The sequence below is a fragment of the Gossypium hirsutum genome, chromosome D09, assembly GCF_007990345.1.
Source record: "Gossypium hirsutum isolate 1008001.06 chromosome D09, Gossypium_hirsutum_v2.1, whole genome shotgun sequence".
NCBI lineage: Eukaryota > Viridiplantae > Streptophyta > Magnoliopsida > Malvales > Malvaceae > Gossypium > Gossypium hirsutum.
Window position 1 is genome coordinate 40,051,007 of NC_053445.1, and position 19,937 is coordinate 40,070,943.

At 28.1% G+C, this 19,937-nt stretch overlaps 2 long non-coding RNA genes across 2 annotated transcripts; one reads left to right on the plus strand and one right to left on the minus strand.

Annotated features, from left to right (window-relative positions):
- Window positions 1–13,777: 13,777 nt before the first annotated feature.
- Window positions 13,778–17,792, plus strand: LOC107891429 (uncharacterized). The gene is made up of 4 exons (XR_001682217.2): window positions 13,778–14,387; window positions 14,489–14,550; window positions 14,720–14,775; window positions 14,877–17,792. It is a non-coding gene; the product is annotated as an uncharacterized lncRNA (long non-coding RNA).
- On the minus strand, window positions 14,435–18,108 carry LOC107891428 (uncharacterized). The gene is made up of 3 exons (XR_001682214.2): window positions 16,479–18,108; window positions 15,534–15,586; window positions 14,435–15,417 (listed from the first exon to the last, which is right to left on the minus strand). It is a non-coding gene; the product is annotated as an uncharacterized lncRNA (long non-coding RNA).
- Between the last annotated feature and the right edge of the window lie 1,829 nt (window positions 18,109–19,937).

Genomic DNA, 19,937 nt, shown 5'->3' on the forward strand with positions numbered 1-19,937 from the left:
AAGTTAACGGTATTATAAAATGCAGTTTCAGGACCACATTTTTGTAAACCAATACCATAAATATTTAATAAAAATATTTACAGAGTTATGTTATAGGTGAATTGAATTTTTGTTAGGCAATTTTATCAAATTAGTGTTTAATTAAAGTACAGAGACTAAATCATAAAAATATTAAAAGTTCAAATACTAATAAATTTAAAAATTAGTAATGGTTTAGGGCCCAAAATAGCAATTGCACCATTGGTTTATGACAGTGGATGGTTTCATTATTATTTTGTGTGATGTTTTATTATAAAATAATTTATAATTAAATTAAAAAAAGTATATATATTTTAGCTGGAGAGAAAAATAAACAAATTAATTATCTTCATCTTATCCAAGCTAAATCTCCATAACAAGGAGAAGAGAATTTCGACACCCAAGGGTTTGGCTTTAAAGCTCAAATTGGTGAGTTTTATTTAGTTATTTTTTTTGTAATTTTTATGTTTTTGGAACCCCATTAATACGAGTTAACTAACTGATGCGACCCAGCCCACGAACCTAACTAACATCAAATGAGATTCCCTCAAGCTCCCCATTGGACCAATTACTCGAGCTCGAGCTAAACGTTTTAAAAATCTTTATCGGCCTTAGTTGAACGAGCTTAGAAGAAAGCTACAAAAGGGCTGGACGAACCAACAAGATGCATATTCAACTTGCTGGAAGCTGAATTCAAATCAGCTAGCTCACTTAGCTAGCTAGACTTTGGACATCTTAATTATTTCAGCTCATTTAATTATGTTTAAGTTTACTACAACTTAACTACATCTATTCAATGTGTTTTAGTTTATTAAATATTTATTTGTGTGTTTTTGCTTTAAAGTTGATTTTAATATGTCTTAACAGGAATTAAAGCATTCAGCTGGACAAATACATGCACAATGCTAATTCAATGAAGCTCATTCAATGTGACGCGTGTACCTGAAAATGCATGAACGTTGGAGCTGATTATCAGCTGATCATACATGTATCTTCCAGGTTCAGCAAAGTTAGTTAATGTGAAAGCATGTATTCGACTATGCATGTACAGAGGACACTCTTCTTTCAGCTGAATATACATGCATCTAGTCGATACATTGTAGCTCATTAATGAAGAATTCATGCAACCAATTGTGCATGTACCTTGAGCTGCTAGGTGCATTCCCCCAACCAGATCATTCATGTACTATTGCCAAAGATTATGAGCTGATCAGCTACCTTTTCAAATGATCATTTGTTTCTTGCTGTTCACATTTACAAAACCGAGTGTTCACACCTTGAAGACCATTCGGCTGCAAGTAAGCACATCCATTAGCTACTTTTCATTCGGTGCACCTCTTAGACATTACTGCCATTAACAGAATCCAGCTCCATTCAGCTCACTCATCAACACCATGAACCAAGGCTGTTTCGACATCTTACTTAGTTAAATTCATTGGATTATTCTAGCTGGAAATTAAATCACTTTAGCTTCATGTACCTACATTTAAATCATGACCATTTGGCTGGTTGTCTATTAGTTTATAAATAGCCCAATTGTAAACCTTTTGAAGGTTAACTAAGAACTTTTGACATATATGAATTATAACTTTGTGAGTTATTCACTCTCATATTTCTTTAAGATTCAACTTGACTTATCTAGTTAAACTAGTGGCGTCATTCTTGTTTCTTTTCTAAACTTATCACTCGTCCGAGTGTAGTGTTCAAACTTATATCGTTGGTTCCTATATTGCTAGTGGGTCACGATCTTATCCAACTATCCATCTTTTCACATTGAAACTTATAAGATTCGGGTCTTTAATTGCTATTAAGGGTTCTTTATTGTTTTGAGTTCTTTAATCCATCTTTTTCATCAAACTATTTTTGTTTTAATAGCTGCCTATATAAACTATCTTTTTAAAATTATCCTTTTGTTAAACTAAAACGAGAACTACTTAATTTTCGATCGGGCATTCAAACGGCTCAATTACATCCCATAAACGAGTTCGTATCACTAACCCATATAGTATTTTTTGATATTTTTAAATATTTAGGATGTTGCCATTGTTAAATATTTGAATTTTGAGGTGTTATTTTGATATTTTTTAAGTTTAGAATTGTTAAAGGACTAAATTGTAAAGTCAATTCATGATTTTGTGCAATATGGACTAAAATGTAAAAAAATTGACTTTTGTGGTAAAAACGTGATATAGAGAGTTAAATTAGGCTTAAAGTGAAAATGATATAAAAATTTGAGGTTTAATTTGAAAGTTATGTTAGTTCGAATTTTAGGGACTAAATTGATTAATATGCAAAAGTTGTATGATTTAACAATTGAATGTGAATTTGGTTGTGTATTATTAATTTATTATATGTGTTTTAATCCGTAGTTAACATAGACCCGGATTCCTCAAAACAGAAAGGAAAAGATAAAGTGATCGAAAAATAGCTTGGAGTTTACGGTTTGTATTTCTATAACTCAAACTTTTTCAATTGTTGCAGTTACGAACTGCGTTGCATGGTAATAACATAAGGTAAGCTAGAAATGATTGAATAACCTGAATTGAATAGATTTAAAAATATGATAAATTGTTATAATTGTGTAATTGAATTTTAGTTGGTAATGAATTATGTTGGCACACATGTGATTTGATGATTGGTTGATGAAATTATGTTGTGGAATTGTGAAATCGGGTATAAATGAAATTGAAATAAGGGTGGATAATGGATATCAGTTTAAAAGCTCGATTAAGATATGTAAATAGATGGAATAATTAGGTAGTGTATTAGGCCTTGTAGATTGACATGTTAAAATGCATTATAAATCTTGTATTATGTTTTAATGTTTGATTATAGAAATACCACTGAGTTATACTCAACGTACAATTTTGTTTTTCGTGCGCAATTTAGGTACTTTAAGACTCGATCGTCGACTAAGCATCTAACGACAATCTCAAACTCAAGTGTTGGTGATGTTTTTATGTGAAGATTATGTATATATAATGTTTAAGTATCTGATGAGAAAGGTCATGTTGATTATGTCTTGCTAAAGAAATAAAGTTTATGAGATTCATGGTATAAATGTTGATTTAATAATATGTTAGATGATATGGTTAATTGGTATTTAGTTGAATGTGATGAATGGTATGTTATTGGTTATCTTGTATTGAATGGTAAGTTTGGTGTATGATTTGACATTGAAGTTGAGTGGTTCATTAGGTATTAAAAAGGGTATAATAACATATGTTTGGTTGAACTTATTGAGGTGTCTTGAAGGCATATTGGTTAGCTATTAGGTTGATTGTTGAAGTGATAATTTTGGCATGTTGAAAAAGAATGGGTAAGTCTGAAGTTGATTTTTATGTTTGTAATTGTGTTTAGAAGGTACCATTTGAGCTTAGATGATTTTGGCATGAAATGAACATTTTAATATGGAATTTTACCATTTCTAGGCTTAAGTATCAATAATTTGGCATTTGGCATCGATACCAAATGTCAAAATATCGATATTTAACCATATGAATGTTTTTAAGACAAACAAAATGCTAATATGGTATCGATAGTTCTATGAGTATCGGTACTATTTAATAAATATCGATACCAGGATATGAATATCAATACTCTTGTTTTTGTAAACAAACAGATTCACGATTTGATAAACTCAAACCTGCGAGCCTCCACATACCTAATGCCCACATACTTCTTTTGGAATGCCTATTGGAAGTATTCCCAGTTTATGCGTTTAGCCTGTGTACTCTTTACAACAAATTGCCACCAACGATAGGCCTCTTCCCTAAGTAATGACACAATACCCTTCAGCTTTTGTTTCGGAGTATAGTCTAAATCCACCAAAATCCTTTCCGTTTACTCCATCTAATATTTAACCTCAATGAGAGTTATTCTAACAACACCTTTGAAAGTTTTCACCCCATTTGATCGAAGTCTCTCCGCAACAGACCCACGGCTCCCTAACCCAGTTTGGGCTCCAACAACCCTTTGTAAAACCCTTAGCATCGTCTTTGTCATCACGTCGTCATCATTTTTATAGCCTCCACCGCTATTGGCGGTAGAGTTCTCAACATACTCCTCATTAGGGATTAGGTTCTCTCCCTGGCCAGTGAGTGGCTTTACAAGTGCAGCCCTATGCGGCTTATCCCTGCCACGTCTACCTTAAGTATTAATAGTTCTCTTTCGAAGTTTTTAAAATTTAAAATATATCTACAACTTTCAAGAAAAAGTTCAAGCATTAGTGATTTTCCCTAAGTGTTCACATTCTAAAGTTTACAGTTTTTTTTAGTAACAGTAACTAAACTAGGGCCGGCATTGGAGTTCTTAGATTTTAATTTCCTATAGAAAAATTATTTAAAAAAAAAACTTGTGACATGGTTTTTCCCAAAATACCCATTTTATGGTGCATGTAGACTTACTCAAATTTTCATTGTCCGAGTTTAGAGAACATGACTCTGATACCACCAAATGTAACCTCCCCAACTCAACCTAGACATTAAGCCCAAATTTGGAAGATTACATTAGCCATCAAAATGACTTAGTAGAGTTATCAGAATTTATAAAAAAATCATATTACTAAAATATTTGTTTGTTTTAGTAGAAAACTTAGCCTATTTTCAGAAAAAAACTTACGAGTTATCAAAACCAATTTAGGTTAGCTAACCTATGTAACAGTGACTCATTTTTGAAACTTAATTGATTACCAAGTTATTTATAACTCAATTTTTAATTATAAATTAGAAGCGGAAAAGTAACATCTACTTAAGTTTTTATTAAAAACTAGTGTTCACGAATAACTAATTAATATTCATAAATGAATGTCCTAAAATCAAATTAAATTCATGCAAGCTATATAAAATAAAACCCAAGTTTTGTGTCCTATGCCACAGTTTAAAAATAAATAATACAGTCTCTAGATAATTAAAATATAATATAATAAATCTAAAATATTTTAATAAATAAAATTGAGCCGAGACCCTCTAAATATCGTGTCCACATCCTAATCTGGTGGGTTATCTATAGAGACAGAAATAAAAGGGGGAGTAAGTTATGACGCTCAATGTGAGTTTAATCACAAGAAAATTAGTGCAAACGATTAAGCATACGGAAAACATGTCATATAGAATTATTTCACAATGGCAAGTTCAGAATATCGATATTTTAAATCACTCAACAATATACATAAATATATATGTCATATAAGATTTTTAGTTTTTTATGCACATATTTTGTGGATGTCATACAGTTTCGGTTTTAACAAAAAAAGATCCTACCCCCACTGCTACACACCATAGTAAGAGTTTTCCCAGAACTCGTCCATCTCTACACACTGGGTTGTGGGTAAACCATAAAATTTGCAGGTTAATATGCTGCCAGACAATTGTGAGTTCACAACATATTTGCATATAAGAACTGCCAGATAATGGGTGGATGAACCACCAGTGTTGCGGGTTAATACACTGTCGGATGGTTGTGAATACACAATTTGCGAATAAACCACCAGAGTTGCAGATTAATGCGTTGCGCATTTTCTTCTTATTTAAGAGTTGGAAATGGGTTATATGTAAAAGTAAACATTGTATAAAAAGAGTTAATCGCACCCAACATCCCCAAATTGTGATATTTATTTTAAATTAGTCCTCAAACTTTAAAACATTCTAATTACATCCTCAAACTATCAATGTTATATCAACAAGGTCTTTCTGTTACTGAAATCGTTAATTTAATCGTTAAATAAGACGTTAGATCTTATGTAACATGATTTAGAATGAAAAATTTAAAGAAAAATGAATATTGTAAAACCAAATGTTTTAAAAATATTGATTTTTATATTTTTGAAGTTTTTTTTATAGAAAATATAGTTTACTCTCTCTTTTTTCATTTTTACTTTTTTTTAGTTTTAAATTTTAAAAGTTATGCGGTAAATTTTTACTTTTTCTTTAATATTTTTATTTTAAATTATGTCTCATAAAAAAACACATTTCATTTAATGATTAAATTAATGATTTTAATAATGGAAAGACTTGATTGACATATATGGATAGTTAGGGAAGGAATTTAAAATAAGGGAAGGAATTTAAAATAAGGGATATAGTTTGGGGATATGTAGTGGAATTAACTCATAAAAGTTACCACCCAATTGTCATTATATATTGATTACTGAAAAGGGACAGTAAAGAGCAGTAAAAGAAAATGAGTCCACCCAATTGAAAGTGGAAATTACCAAAATTCTGACTCCCAGATTCAGTAATAAATATTTTAAAATCTAAAAGTACTGCAGTAACTGTGTTTATCCTTTTTAATTTTAATTTCAATTTTGTGATGTGCAATAAATAATAGAAAAACAGAGAACACGAACCCTCAATGATTTACTGTGTCAGTCAAAGGACATTTGAATAAGAAATCTTCACCGTTGATTGGGGAAGTTTAGGATCCAGCGGTTGAGTTTTTGCTTTTAAATGTGGGCACAACTTAGAAAGACTGTGTCAGAATTATTTTGAATCACATTCAATTTTGGGTCAAAACGTTTGGAGAAAAAATCTAATTATTTTTTACTTTATGATAATAAACCATGATGTTCATGTTGCTTTTCTATGATTTTAAATATATTTATGTTACTCTAACTCCAATATTATTTCAATTATTACTTTTAAAAATATAATTTTAAATGCCACAGAAATATATATAATATCAATTATTTAATAAATATATGTACCAGATAATAGCCCCATTTAAAATATAAATATATTTATTTTTTTAATTATAGACTTGATATATCATAAAACTTCTATAAAATAATTCAATACTCAACTGAGCCCTTAATTGAAAACAACACTCAATTGAGCTATTAATCGAATATAAGTAATCAATTGGCTTTTGAATCCTGTATATTAGATGCTAGTCATGCATAAATGTATTTTTAAAAAAGGTACATATGGTAATTTTTTCAGGTTGCTTGTGGAAAAAAAAAAGACTGTTAGGGAGTCGACTCGGTGTTGCAACATTCATCCCTTAATATTGTGACTCCCACGATATTAAGCTCCATGTCGATTTTTTTGTTGAAATTTTGCATCCTCAAGGTGAAAGGTCTCGGTGTTGTGACTTCCATAGCATCAGTATCGAGACACACACTCTAAATGATGTTTTCCTTAAGGTTGGGACATTATTGTCCCTCTACATCAATTCAGTCACATTGTTAGGTTCCTCATGACACCATTTGGCCAATTTGGGTTTCAAAAAGGCAAAACTAAGCAATTTTTTTTTATTAAGGCTTGAAACTAAAAACCGAAAAAAACATATAAATCATACTTAAATTGCTTAAGAATAAGCTTCTTGAACGTATTAAAGAGCTTAATTTGACATGTCAAATTACAATAAATCAAATATACAATGGATATTAATGTAATTAATAGTTATTTTATTAAATCAATTTGTTTGAAAAATACAAATACACAACAATGAAAATATTGAACTAAGGTCACTAGATCTAACCTCATTTTCTGTCCTTCCCTTTTCTTTTCTTTTCCTAACATTTTCCTCGTTCTTTTTATGTTTCTCAAGTCTAGTTGCATCTAAATAACGGTGCTCTCTGTGTGGATGAAAGTCTTGCCAGATTTAGTGTGTTTTTTTATCAATTGCCATAGGTTCTAGTCTCTTCTTGGTTGTGTTTTGGCGCTTGCACAACCTTTTAACAAGGTGGTTGAGCAACCGTGATCTATCGAGAACAACTAGTGGAAGGCCTCGTATCGAAGATGGAAGATTATTTTGATGCGGCAAATGATTCAAGGACTGTAACATTCCCATGGGAATCGAGGTTGTTACGTTCCCAAATAAGATTATATAACTTAGATTAAAATTATTCTCATCATAGTATTAGAATTTTAAAAGACATGGAATAATTTCACTACCATATATTTATTAGGTTATCTCATATTCCAATCAAAATTTTAAGTTTTGGACAAATTTACTCATCATTTTTATTATTTTAATAAGAACAAAATCTAGTGAAACAATAAATGCCATACTTTAAAATTATAATTATCATATTTATTCGAAAGATTTTTTATTAGTATATCAATTATAATTTTTAAATTATGATCAATAATACAACCACTTTTCATGAATTATTATATTTATGATTTATAAATTTATTTCAACATCATATATATATTTTATCATCAACATCATAATTTTATTTATTAATATATAAATTGTAATGAAAATAAAAAAAATTATCATCATTTTATGAAAATTAATAATAATAAAAAATCTATAACAAAAATAATTTAGTAAAATGTGCTTCTGAGTATTATTACATTTGTCAACCAAATACCAAAGCCTTACATTTTAGCTAAATGAACTAAACAAAGTAACGTAACATATCAATAATGTGTTAAAAATTTTACATCTCAATAATTCTATTACTAGAAGTAATCTTATATTTTTTAAACTAAACGTAGTTAATGTTGCATTGTTTGACGGGTTGGTTGAGATGTTAATAGTTAAAATTGAAAAATGGCATCCAAGAGCAAAAAAAGGCCACAGGTCATACTCTCATCTCTCACACTACCAAGTTTAAATTGTAGTTATAGAGTCTCCACTAATAGATTATAAGGGCTAGTTTGGCAATGCTTTTGAAAAGTATTTTTGAAAAGTTTGGTTTAAAATTTAAGTGTTTAACATTGCTGTCAAAAAGTACTTTTAAGAAATAAAATATCCATTTTAGACATGTTATTATCAAGTAACAAATATGCATTTAAATAATATTTAAATTAGTTAATATTATTATATTTTAGTAAGAATATAAAAAAAATTATTATAACTTGTTGTTAATATTTTAATATATGAAATATAAATTTTAAATATTTTTAAGCAATAAATATTAATTATTTATAAAATTTAATTAGAATATATAAGATATATTTTAAATATTTAAATATAACCATTAAATATTTGTAATTAGTATTTTAAAAAATATTTTTTTAATTAATGATTTTAACACATTTGTAATTAAGCACAAAGAAAAAAAAGTACTCTGTTATTAGAGGGGTGAAAAAGTAATTAAGTACCAAAAGTGCTTTTTAGAGAGGAAAAGCTAAAATTTTTAGCTTCTCATTTTCAGTAAAAAACTAAAAATTTCAACCAAAAGTAGTTTATTTTGCACAACTTTTCTTTCAAAAGTGTTTTTTTAAACAATAAAAAACTGGTCCTAACTGTGGAAGGAATGACTATTAGTACACTGTTTTCAAAACTTGTCTTTAATGGACAGTTCATTCAAACATGGAGTAGGCTCTGGATTGATCTTACTTGATAATTTTGAAATTGTTTAGTGATAAAAGAATGGTTTTATAATATTAGAACTAATATGTTTCATTGAAAATAGTTTAAAAAAAATATTTTTTTTATAGTTTTTTATATTTGTTTCATGAAAAATAATTTAGTTAACTATTGATTTATGAATGATTTTATTTTTATATAAAAATTAAGTTAAATCAAGTTTAATAATATTATATTAATAATATATTTTTATTTAAAAAATATTTAAAATTAATAAAATATTATATTTTTCAATATTATTAAACATACATATTTAATTATTTATATCTAATCATATAAGAAATTATTAATATAATTTATTATTTCAATAAATTATTTAATATTTTAATTTCATTTTAATAATAATTTTAAATATTATTCTTCATATATTATTGAAAAATATTCAATATTAATATTTTAATAATAAATATTTTGTAGTATAAAGGTTAAAATATGCCATAAGTCTATGTACTCTTCACAAATTAGGAATTTAATCCCTGTACTTTTATTTTCAATAATTTAGTCCCGTTACTTTTTCAGATTTGAAAATCAAGTCCAATTGTTAACATTGTTAAATTTTTTTGTCAATTTTGTTGATGTCACATCTTTAAATAAAAAATACTCGATATTTATGTAACTAAAAAATGACGTTATAATGAACATGAATTAAATAAAAGATTTTTAATAATACTAACAGCTGAATCTGAATTTTGATATCTAAAAAGTAGGACTAACCCAAAAATAAAAATACATGGACTAAATTTCAAATTTACAAAGAGTATAAGGACTTATGACGTATTTTATCCTAGTATAAAAATATGAATATTTTAATTATATAAATGTGAGTATTTGTTTAAATAATACTAAGTTTCATTTATCTCTCACAACTCTAATGTATCAACATGTACTCTCATATATGTAATATATGTAATTTAAATTAAGTTTTAATTAAGTATTATTTATTATTAAGTTTATATATGACATTGATTATTATAAAATATTTTCTTACTATAAAATAAATTTCTATTGTTAAAAGGAAATTTCAATATAATATTTTATAACAAATATATTTATGTCATGTTTGCTTTACAAATAACAATGTAAAATATAAATTTATAGATATAAAATAAACTCAATTAAACAAAAAAAAACCCAAATGTATATTCGTTTCATTGAAAGCCACTTTCATGAAATATTTTCAGAAAATCTTTCAAACAATGGAAAATATTTTACACAGATTCATCCAAATACAAAAAAATATTAACTTTTCCAAAAAAATAAATCATTTTCCAGAAACTATTTTTAGTGAAACAAAGAGAGCCTTAATGAGATGTGGTTGATATTTATCAGAAAAAAAGTTAAATTTTGCTTCAAGTCTTTGTATTATTTGCATATTTAAAATTTAGTCTTTTTAATTTTAATTTAAAAAATTTAGGGTGCGTTTGTTTTGAAGAAACAATGACAGCTTTAATTTTCATTTTCTTGGAAAATGAAAAGTAACGAAGAAAACATTTTTGGTTAAAAAATTTGAAAATGATTTTTGAAAAATGAAAATAAAAATGTGAAAAATTAGAGAATAAAAAAACATGTTTTTATTGTTTTCAATAAAATTGTTCTGGGAAAATGGAAAAAAATTAAAAACAATGGTTTTCTTTTTAAGTTTATTTTAGGATTAGTATTTGGTATACTAGTAGAGTACTTTTTTTATTTATTCTATAAGCAGTCTTAAAAATTGTTATGTGTTTTTTTTAATATTTTGCCTACATTTTTAGAACACTTATCAATTCTCTAACCCTACTTATGGAGTTTAAAAACTTCATTAGCAATGCACCAAATATTATCCCTTCATTTCATGCATTAAACTTACAGTAGTTTGAATCCTTTTAGAAACAACTTTTTATTTTTATAATCTTTAAATTTTTTTATTTAATTGCATTTTATTTTACTGCTGTAATATATTTTTAACAGGTTATACTTTAATTTAATTATTTAATTATGTTTTTCATTTTTATTTTGAAAAATCATACCAAACGCGTTTTGAAAATAAATTTTTATTTTCATTTATCAAATATATTTTCAAATTTTCAAAAAATAGAAAAAAATTGTTTTTTGAAAATGAAAATGAAAAACGAAAATAAATAATATTCTTTGAAACCAAATGCACCCTTACTCTCCTATTTTTTAGATTTCAAAATTTAGGTTCAATTGTTAACTCTATCAAAAATTTATATGTTAAATTCATTGGTATAACATTTTTTAAATTATCGATGACCATTTTTTTTAAATTGAAAAAAAAAACTGGGTAGCAATGTATTAAAAGAAAATCTTGTCATGAACTTAAATTTAATAAAAATACTTAACAGTGTTAATAATTAGACTTGTATAATTAAATTCTTTGAGATAAAAGTATTAAGATTAAAATTTAAAAATATTAGAACACATTTAAAAGAAAAAATCATTTGTCTAAAATGAGGGAATAATGCTGAGAAAAAAAGGAAAAAAATAAACTAATTTAAAAACTTACTTTCGCTACTTAGGGGTTTGGTTCCCATTCGAGGCCAAAGTTTGGGATATCCTAAACGAGATCCTTATTTTACTTATAAAGGATACAAACAGGTCATAGTTCTAATTGATAACCTTAAAGTAGTCCAAGCTTTTGACTGATTTGGGATTGGAGGATCTAGGGATTACTGTGCTTAGAATGACTCAACGTATCATGAGGTCTGAAAGGCAGTAGAGGATCAATCACATACCGAGAGAGTAGAACTTGGTGACGGATCGACTTGCTAAATTTAGCTTGAATTGGAAATCAACCTTACATGTCTTGATGAGGCCCCTAAGGAAATTTTAGAATTTTTATAAAAAGATAAAGTCAATGGCACTTTTATGCATTTGATGTAATTCATCTTTTCTTTTCACACACACACAAAAAGTATGTTTAAGCAATTTCTTAATTTTTTTTATTTTTGAGTATTTATTTAAAGGCTTAAGTGTGTAAAAAGCTCTCAATTTTTTTAAAAAGTAATTAAGCTCATGCTTTTTTTTTGCACTCATTTGAGCATTTGAACTTTTAAAATTCATCAAAAAGTCCCTCAAACTTTAAAAAAAAGCAATTAAGCCCCTACTTTTTTTTGCACTCAATTGAGTACTTGAACTTTCAAAATGCATCAAAAATACCCTCAAACTTTTTCGAAAAAAGCAATTAAGCCCATGCTTTTATTAAAAATTAGAATAAAAATTATAAAAAATTTAAATCAATAAAAGCTATAATATGATTGAATTTTAATAAAAAATTCAAATATTAAAATTTTATTAAAAATTAGAAAAAAATATAAAAATCGTAAAAAATATAAAAACTTGTAAAAAAATATAAAATATTTAAAATATATAGAAATATTTAAAAAATATATTTTTTATAAAGTCATAAGAAAATTATACAAATTGTAAAGAAATATAAATTTCTTAAAAAAATTATAAAAATTATCGTACCAAAAGAAGCATTTGATAATTTTTCTATAATTTTTATTGATTTTTATTTTTTTATCATTTTTCATCATATGTCACGCTGTGTTGCTATATATGATGGCTTTAATTGAAAAAGATAGGGGTCATTAACTTTAACGATCAACAGTTAAAGTTAATTGTTAAAGGAACTTTTTGATGTATTTTATAATTTTGTTATGATTTTTATAGAAGTTTACAATTTTCTATTTTTTACGATTTTTATAAAAAAAATTGTAATTTTTAATAAATTTTAAAATTTTATATTTTTAATTAAAATTTAATTTTTTTCTAAAATTTAATATTTTTTTATAATTTTTAATAAGAGCATGGGTTTAATTGCTATTTTGAAAAAAATTGAGTGTCTTTTTGATGCATTTTGAAAGTTTAAGTACTTTGGAGTGGGAAAAAAGGTAGGGGCTTAATTGCTTTTTTTTAATAAGTTTGAGGGCTTTTTTGATGCATTTTGAAAGTTCAAAAGCTCAATTGAGTGAAAAAAAGAGAGAGGAGGGGCTTAATTGCTTTTTTTGAAAAAAGTTTGAGGACTTTTTACACCCTTAAACATTATTTCAATATAAAAACACGTGGATATAGTTAGTTAAAATATTAATTTATGTTTTCAAAACTTTGATGGATTAAGTGTTGTATCATGAACCAATCAGTATATCGATTTGAAACAAAGTAAAAGATCGATTGACTTGAAAACCGAATCTAACTAAAATTCGATTAGATTAATTATTAAACCAAAATTTATAATTTGATAAATCTGCTTTATTTTCAAATAAATTATTTGAATTAAATTCAACCCCGATTTAATTTTAAAAACATTCCGTTGAACCATTTAAAATTGGCTCGAAAGAAACTGGAAATACCCTCCGAAATCTAAACGAGAATCAAGTGGTGGATATTTGAGGTGTTCAATGGGACCCCATGCAGATAATCAAAACTCTGCTGCTTAAATGAAAATCTAATTTTAAATTACTTCACACGGTACGGGAGAAGTTTGTCAGAATGATGCAAGTGAAGGTGCAGTAATTTGAAACTCAAGTGGTTCTTTACTCACGCGCTGTAACAATCCGTGCGTCTCACCTCTGCATCCTTTTGGGATAATGCCAGTTGTTTTTGAACTACATTAGTTCTTATCCAATTTTAGCTCTCCTTTTCTTTTTCGAAATAATATGAAAAATTCTTTAATTAAAATCGTAACAACGCTTTTATTGGATCAGAATCAGATATGATTTCAGTTGCACTTTTCTGACGTGATTTCTATTTGGCGAAATCATTAAAAATAAGCAAAAATCCCCAATGTTTTGTCAACAAAATCCCATCCCCATTTTTTATGCTTCTCTCTGCTGTTTCTTTCGAGATGAAGGTTTCTTTTGGATTCAAACGCAATACAATGCGTTAAAATTTTTTATTTTGATTTTCAATCTCACTGCACTACAGTAAATTACTTGGCTGTTTGGATGTCTTGGCTTCCAGTACAATGAGATGTTTTTGCTGCACTGAACAGCCTTATCTCTACTAGTGCTAAAAGCTCTAGTCAGCTCTAGCTAGGGTAGTAGGTATTTTTAGAAGACAAAAATATCCATACTTTAATTTATTATTTTACCATTTTATCCTTAGATGTTAAACTAATTTCTTTCCCAATCTTATTTGTTTTCAGATTTGGGAACAAAACAACAGTTTCTCCCATCGTTCTTGTTGGTTTCTCCCTTGTTCTTGCTGGTTTGTCCCTCTTTTTTTGCTGGTTTCTCCCCTCTTTTTTTGCTTTGTTCTTGGTTGTGGGAGCTTAGGATATTCTGTTTCTTCAATAAGACTAACAAGTTAGAGATATCTTGTGTTTTTTCCCTCTATTTTCTCATGCTCAACATTTACCATTTTTCTCAATTAATAGGGGAAGTCTACATTAATTAGTGCACTCTCAGATAGTAATCTGTATAGTGATGCAAGGTATATTTATTCTTTAAAACAGTTTTCCTCTAAGTTAAATCCTTTGTTAAAAGTAAAATGATGGATGTTTTTACCTAATTGGAGGCAATGGCTTTGTGCAGATTGTTTACAACATTGGATGGTTGATTAAAAAGTGTTGTTCTTCCTTCAGGGTGAGATGGCTTGCTGTCATTCACTGTTATTATTGTTGTTATTTTATTGCTTTTCTTTTGAGTAGTCTGGTTCTAAATGATATACTAACCTTATCCCATAGGCAGCAACATTTTATCTTTTGATCTTTGGACCTATCATTTTTCATGCTTTACACACTATTTAGTAATATTATTACTAACTATAATTTTAAGTCATACACAATGAAATTACCTAAACATCTAAACTCAAAAACATTATAGCTTAAAGCTTGTAGGGCATAAACCGAATTTCCAAGGCTTTTAACACTTGCTTAAGCAAAAAAAAAAAAACACAAACAAATGCATGTAATTATTCCCGATAAGGATCAAATTATACAGTAGATTCAAAGTTAGAACAAAAAGAAAGTGAAAGGATCTCGAAAATAGTACCTCAAAGGAACTAGGATAGGAGTCAAATGGAGTCTCCCCTGCTTCAATAGCATCAGTCCCCATTCAATATATATATCCCTGACTATATATAAACAAAGAACACAAGTCAAGTAATTAAACAGATAAAAAACTGCAAACAAGCTATAAATGATAAAAATTGCAAATCACTCAATCTAGGAAAAAGGAGAATTCATTGACCTGAAGTCCAACTGTCTTCTCAAAGGTAGTAATCTTATGCACAAATCCAAAAGCTGAAAATACATACATTATTAACTCATTTAGAAAGATGAATGGAAAATAAATCAAGTAAAAAGACTCCAAAAAGTCATTACAACCTATAATTTCCACTAATAAATCTGCCAGGAAATAAGGAATGGAGATAACTTCAACATACCAGGTCTTAAGCATCGAGACAAAAATAATAGAATATATTAACAGAATACACCTTAACAATTGCAGTGATGCATTTCAGATTTTCTAATGATGTTAACAAAAATTATAGAACATGTAAAATCTATGATTTTGCCGAAGTACTAGAATGAAGTAAAGCATAAAAAGAAAAAGGATGAAAAAATTGACCTATATGTGCTAAGAATCCTCAAATCTTAAAAAAAAAAAACTACACTTCAAGCTGCTCAAATTTCAATTTTATCAAGTATTATGTGATAAATAACTGTGCCATCTTCTGAGTAAAAATAAGATACAATCACTATTCTTTTAAGGGTAAAACATAAAGCTTTAGCTGCTTCAAGTAAATTGAAGCGAAGTAAACTACAAATGCAGGAACTAAGAAGATTATACTTTGTAGATTACATTGTTCCCTAAGAAAAATAAGTACTGTTCACTAGGAGAATAGTATTAATGAAAATTACTAGCTTACTTCCCAAAAGCAGATATAGTTGTCTAGATCTTAGAGAAAAACATTTAGATAGTAACAATTAGTCCCTTAAACCATTGCTACGTGATTTCACAACTACATTAACAACTACAAATAGTGTTTAATTCCAAAATAGAAAGAGATAAGTACAACTGCATGAGCACAGAAGGAACAGAGGGGTTTTCATATTCACAGGCCATTGTTGATTAGCCACTCATTCAATCTTGAATAACAGGCATCAAACTCCCTTTTAAAAGTTAACATACCTTTGAAATTCAAAGGTAGAATACGTAGAAGCACCGCTCTAACCTCTGATCGGAACTTTGATTAGTAGAGGTAGATTGGGACTTTGATCGGTGGAAGAGGGGAAATGGGAATGGGAATGGGAAATGGGAGGAGCGCACGGGGTTTGGGACTTTGATCGGTGGAAGAAGGGAAATGGGAATGGGGAAATTACACTGTATTAGTGTATTTTAAAAATAAAAAAATATATGTAGTGTATTTTAAAAATAAAAAAATATATGTATTGTATTTTAAAAATAAAAAATATATGTAATATATTTTAAAAATAAAAAAATATATGTAGTGTATTTTAAAAATAAAAAAATATAGGTAGTGTATTTTAAAAATAAAAAATATATATGTAGTGTATTTTAAAAATAAAAAATATAGTTTATATTCGGTTTATTCGAATTATTTGAAGCATGAAGATGCAATATTTTTCTTGAAAGATACTAATTTTGAACTTAAATCATGATAATAAAAAAAATTATGGGATTTGTGAAACAAATTAGGGAATTACCTTTCTTGTGAATATATAGAACAACCCCAAATGTGCAGAGAACTTGAACCAGTTGAATCAAAGACTCTATTTTTAAGCAAAAAATAAAAAAAACATAACCAAATTTAAACGAAAAAAATTACAAAGAAGAGAATTTCAAGCCAAAAAAAGCAAAATTCTTGAAGCTCTACCATAGATGACTAAAGTGAAAAGAAAACAATAGTTCAAGTAAAGCTTTAAAGATGAACAAAGAAAACAAAAGTTTAAGTAAAGCTTTAAAGATGAACAAATCGATTGCATAATCTTTGTAATACCCATTTTTGCCCGGCCCATAAACCAATCATAAACCCAATAAAAAATAGTCCAATTACAATGGCCAAATTCGGATTGAAGCCCAATCACTAAATCCAATTACAATACCCACATAACCCAATATCCAGAAAACCCAATCAGCCCAAGTCACCTAACCCTAACCCAACACAAAATATTTTTCAGCCAACAGAAACCCTAGCATCAGCCCTCCTTCCAGCGCCGCAGCCACCAGGGCCTCCCCCGTGCGTGATGCGCCTCTGCGCGCGTGCATCTCCTACAGCTAGCCGTACCTGCACACAAACAAACAACAGAGAGCAAAGAAACAAAAAGGACGCAGCAAAAAGAAGGATAACAGTATAGATTTTGATATTTTTATTTTTCGGTTATTTAGGCTATATAAAAGCCAAACAGAAATTTGTAAAAAGGGGGGAACGCATACTGTATCAGGCACGAAATCAATACAAAAAGAAAGAGGTTTTCTTTTTTCTTTTTTCTTCTTTCTCTTTTTCATTGTGTTCTTTTTCCGATTGATATTTCTTTCTTTTTCTGTTTTTTTATCAAATATACATATATATAAGGATAGATATAAAATAAAAAGCGGGAAATTACCTTTTAGCAACGCCATTGGGTCTTCGCTCCCTCCATCGCCGTCGGAGTCTGGGTGGAGATTAATCGGTCTTTAGACGGCCAAGTTTTTAAATGGAGAGCGGCTAGGGTTTTCTTTGATTCAAAATGGCTGAAGCATTTTCCTTTTTTTATTTATAAGGGCCATGTAAAATGACACCGTTTGAGGTTTGCTTCAATACCCTCAAAATGGTGTCGTTCAATCCTATAACCCAATGATCTGACCCGAAACGGATTAGATCCGTGCGTCCTAGTATTGGTGGGGTTATTTGCGCGCCAGGTCCTCCACTTTTGCGCTTTGGTTCAACCTAGTTTCTGTTGGTTCTTTAAATTGGGCCGTCTATTTTCCTATGGATTTCATCTTAGTCCACATGCAATGCTACGTTTTGAGGGCACAAGATTATTTCCCTTTTTGGTCCCTAATATTGCGCGCATGTTTTGACACAGCCCTTAGATATTTCTAATTGTGTTGTCTTTCCCTTAAATTTGGTTTTAATTTTTGATTTAGTCCCCTTTTCGTTTTTTTAATTACTTAACTACTATTATTATTATTATTATTATTATTAATGTTACTATAACTATTAGTATTATTATTTATATTAGTTTATACGTTTATTTACCTATGTACATATATTATCATTTTGTTACTTATATTATTACTTTAAGTTTTGAGTCACCATCATATATTAGTAATTAGTTTCATTACGTATTTTTTTATGTAGTACTATTTTATGTTATAAATAAAATTATATTACCACTTTGGATTTATTATACATTTGTTTTAAAATTTATTGTGTATTATTATCTAATCCAATTATGTATTACTTATTTTAAATTAACACATGTATATTATTGCATACATTTTAAATTTTCTTCTTGCATAATATTTATTACAAAATTCATCTAAATACTATCATTCTATCTAGTGTTTATTTTAAACTCTATTTTGAGTCTATTTCATAATTATATATACATATATATTATTTTGAAACTTTTGTACGTATAATTTATTCGATTATGATTTCTTCTCTTGCTATTGCTTTTAGTGTATCTTTAAAAAATTGATTAGTAACTCATTTAATTTTTGAATGTTGTATGATCGAGATTATTGTTGCTATTCTTGTTTGAATTTATCCATTGCTTGTTTACATTATTTGATGATTTATCGTTCACTAGCATGTATAGTAATTTACGAATTATCATTTTGGATTATGTACTACCATTCAATTGCATTACATTTGTTTAGAAAAATGTCGAAATCGTTTTGCACATAAATCTTCAAAATACTCGGTATCCAAAATCTTCGAAAGAATTGAGCCCTAATGTATTGGGTTCTAATTTTCCTCGTTGAATCTAAATAATCGAATTTTTTCTTTAATCAAAACATATAAATCAAAAACTCATTTTCGGGAATTTGATACGTCGTGTCCTAATGTATTGGATGTGACATGTCGTTTTCTCGAAATGAAAATTTCAAAAAATAATAAGGGCTATATTCAATGCTAGGAATTTTGAGAAATTGTGCCCTAACGTATTGGGTTTCAATTTTTCATCTGACTTAAAGCAATTGAATATTCCTTTTTAATTTCACTGCAAGAGTTTTGAAAATCAAAAGATAAGATTATTCTCGAGGACTAAAGATGTCATGCCCTAATGTATTGGTTGTGACATTTTATTACTCTGAGACAAAAAGGTCTTTAGCATTCGCCTCGATTTATCCGAGCATCTTTTATAAAATTAACATTAATAAAAAGGGAAGGATCGTATTTTAAAATCTTTTCAAATTCTCGACACTAAGACATTAAACAATCAATTCGGTACCAATTTTGGGCGTTATGAGGGTGCTAACCCTTCCTCGTGCGTAACCGACTCCCGAACCTATTTTCTCAAGCTTCGCAGATCAAAATTATTTTCAAGGTGAGCCGATCACACCTTAATAAAGGATCGGTGGCGACTCTCAATTTTCATTTTTAAGTCGACAACAAACCTTTTTGTTTTTCAAAAAAAG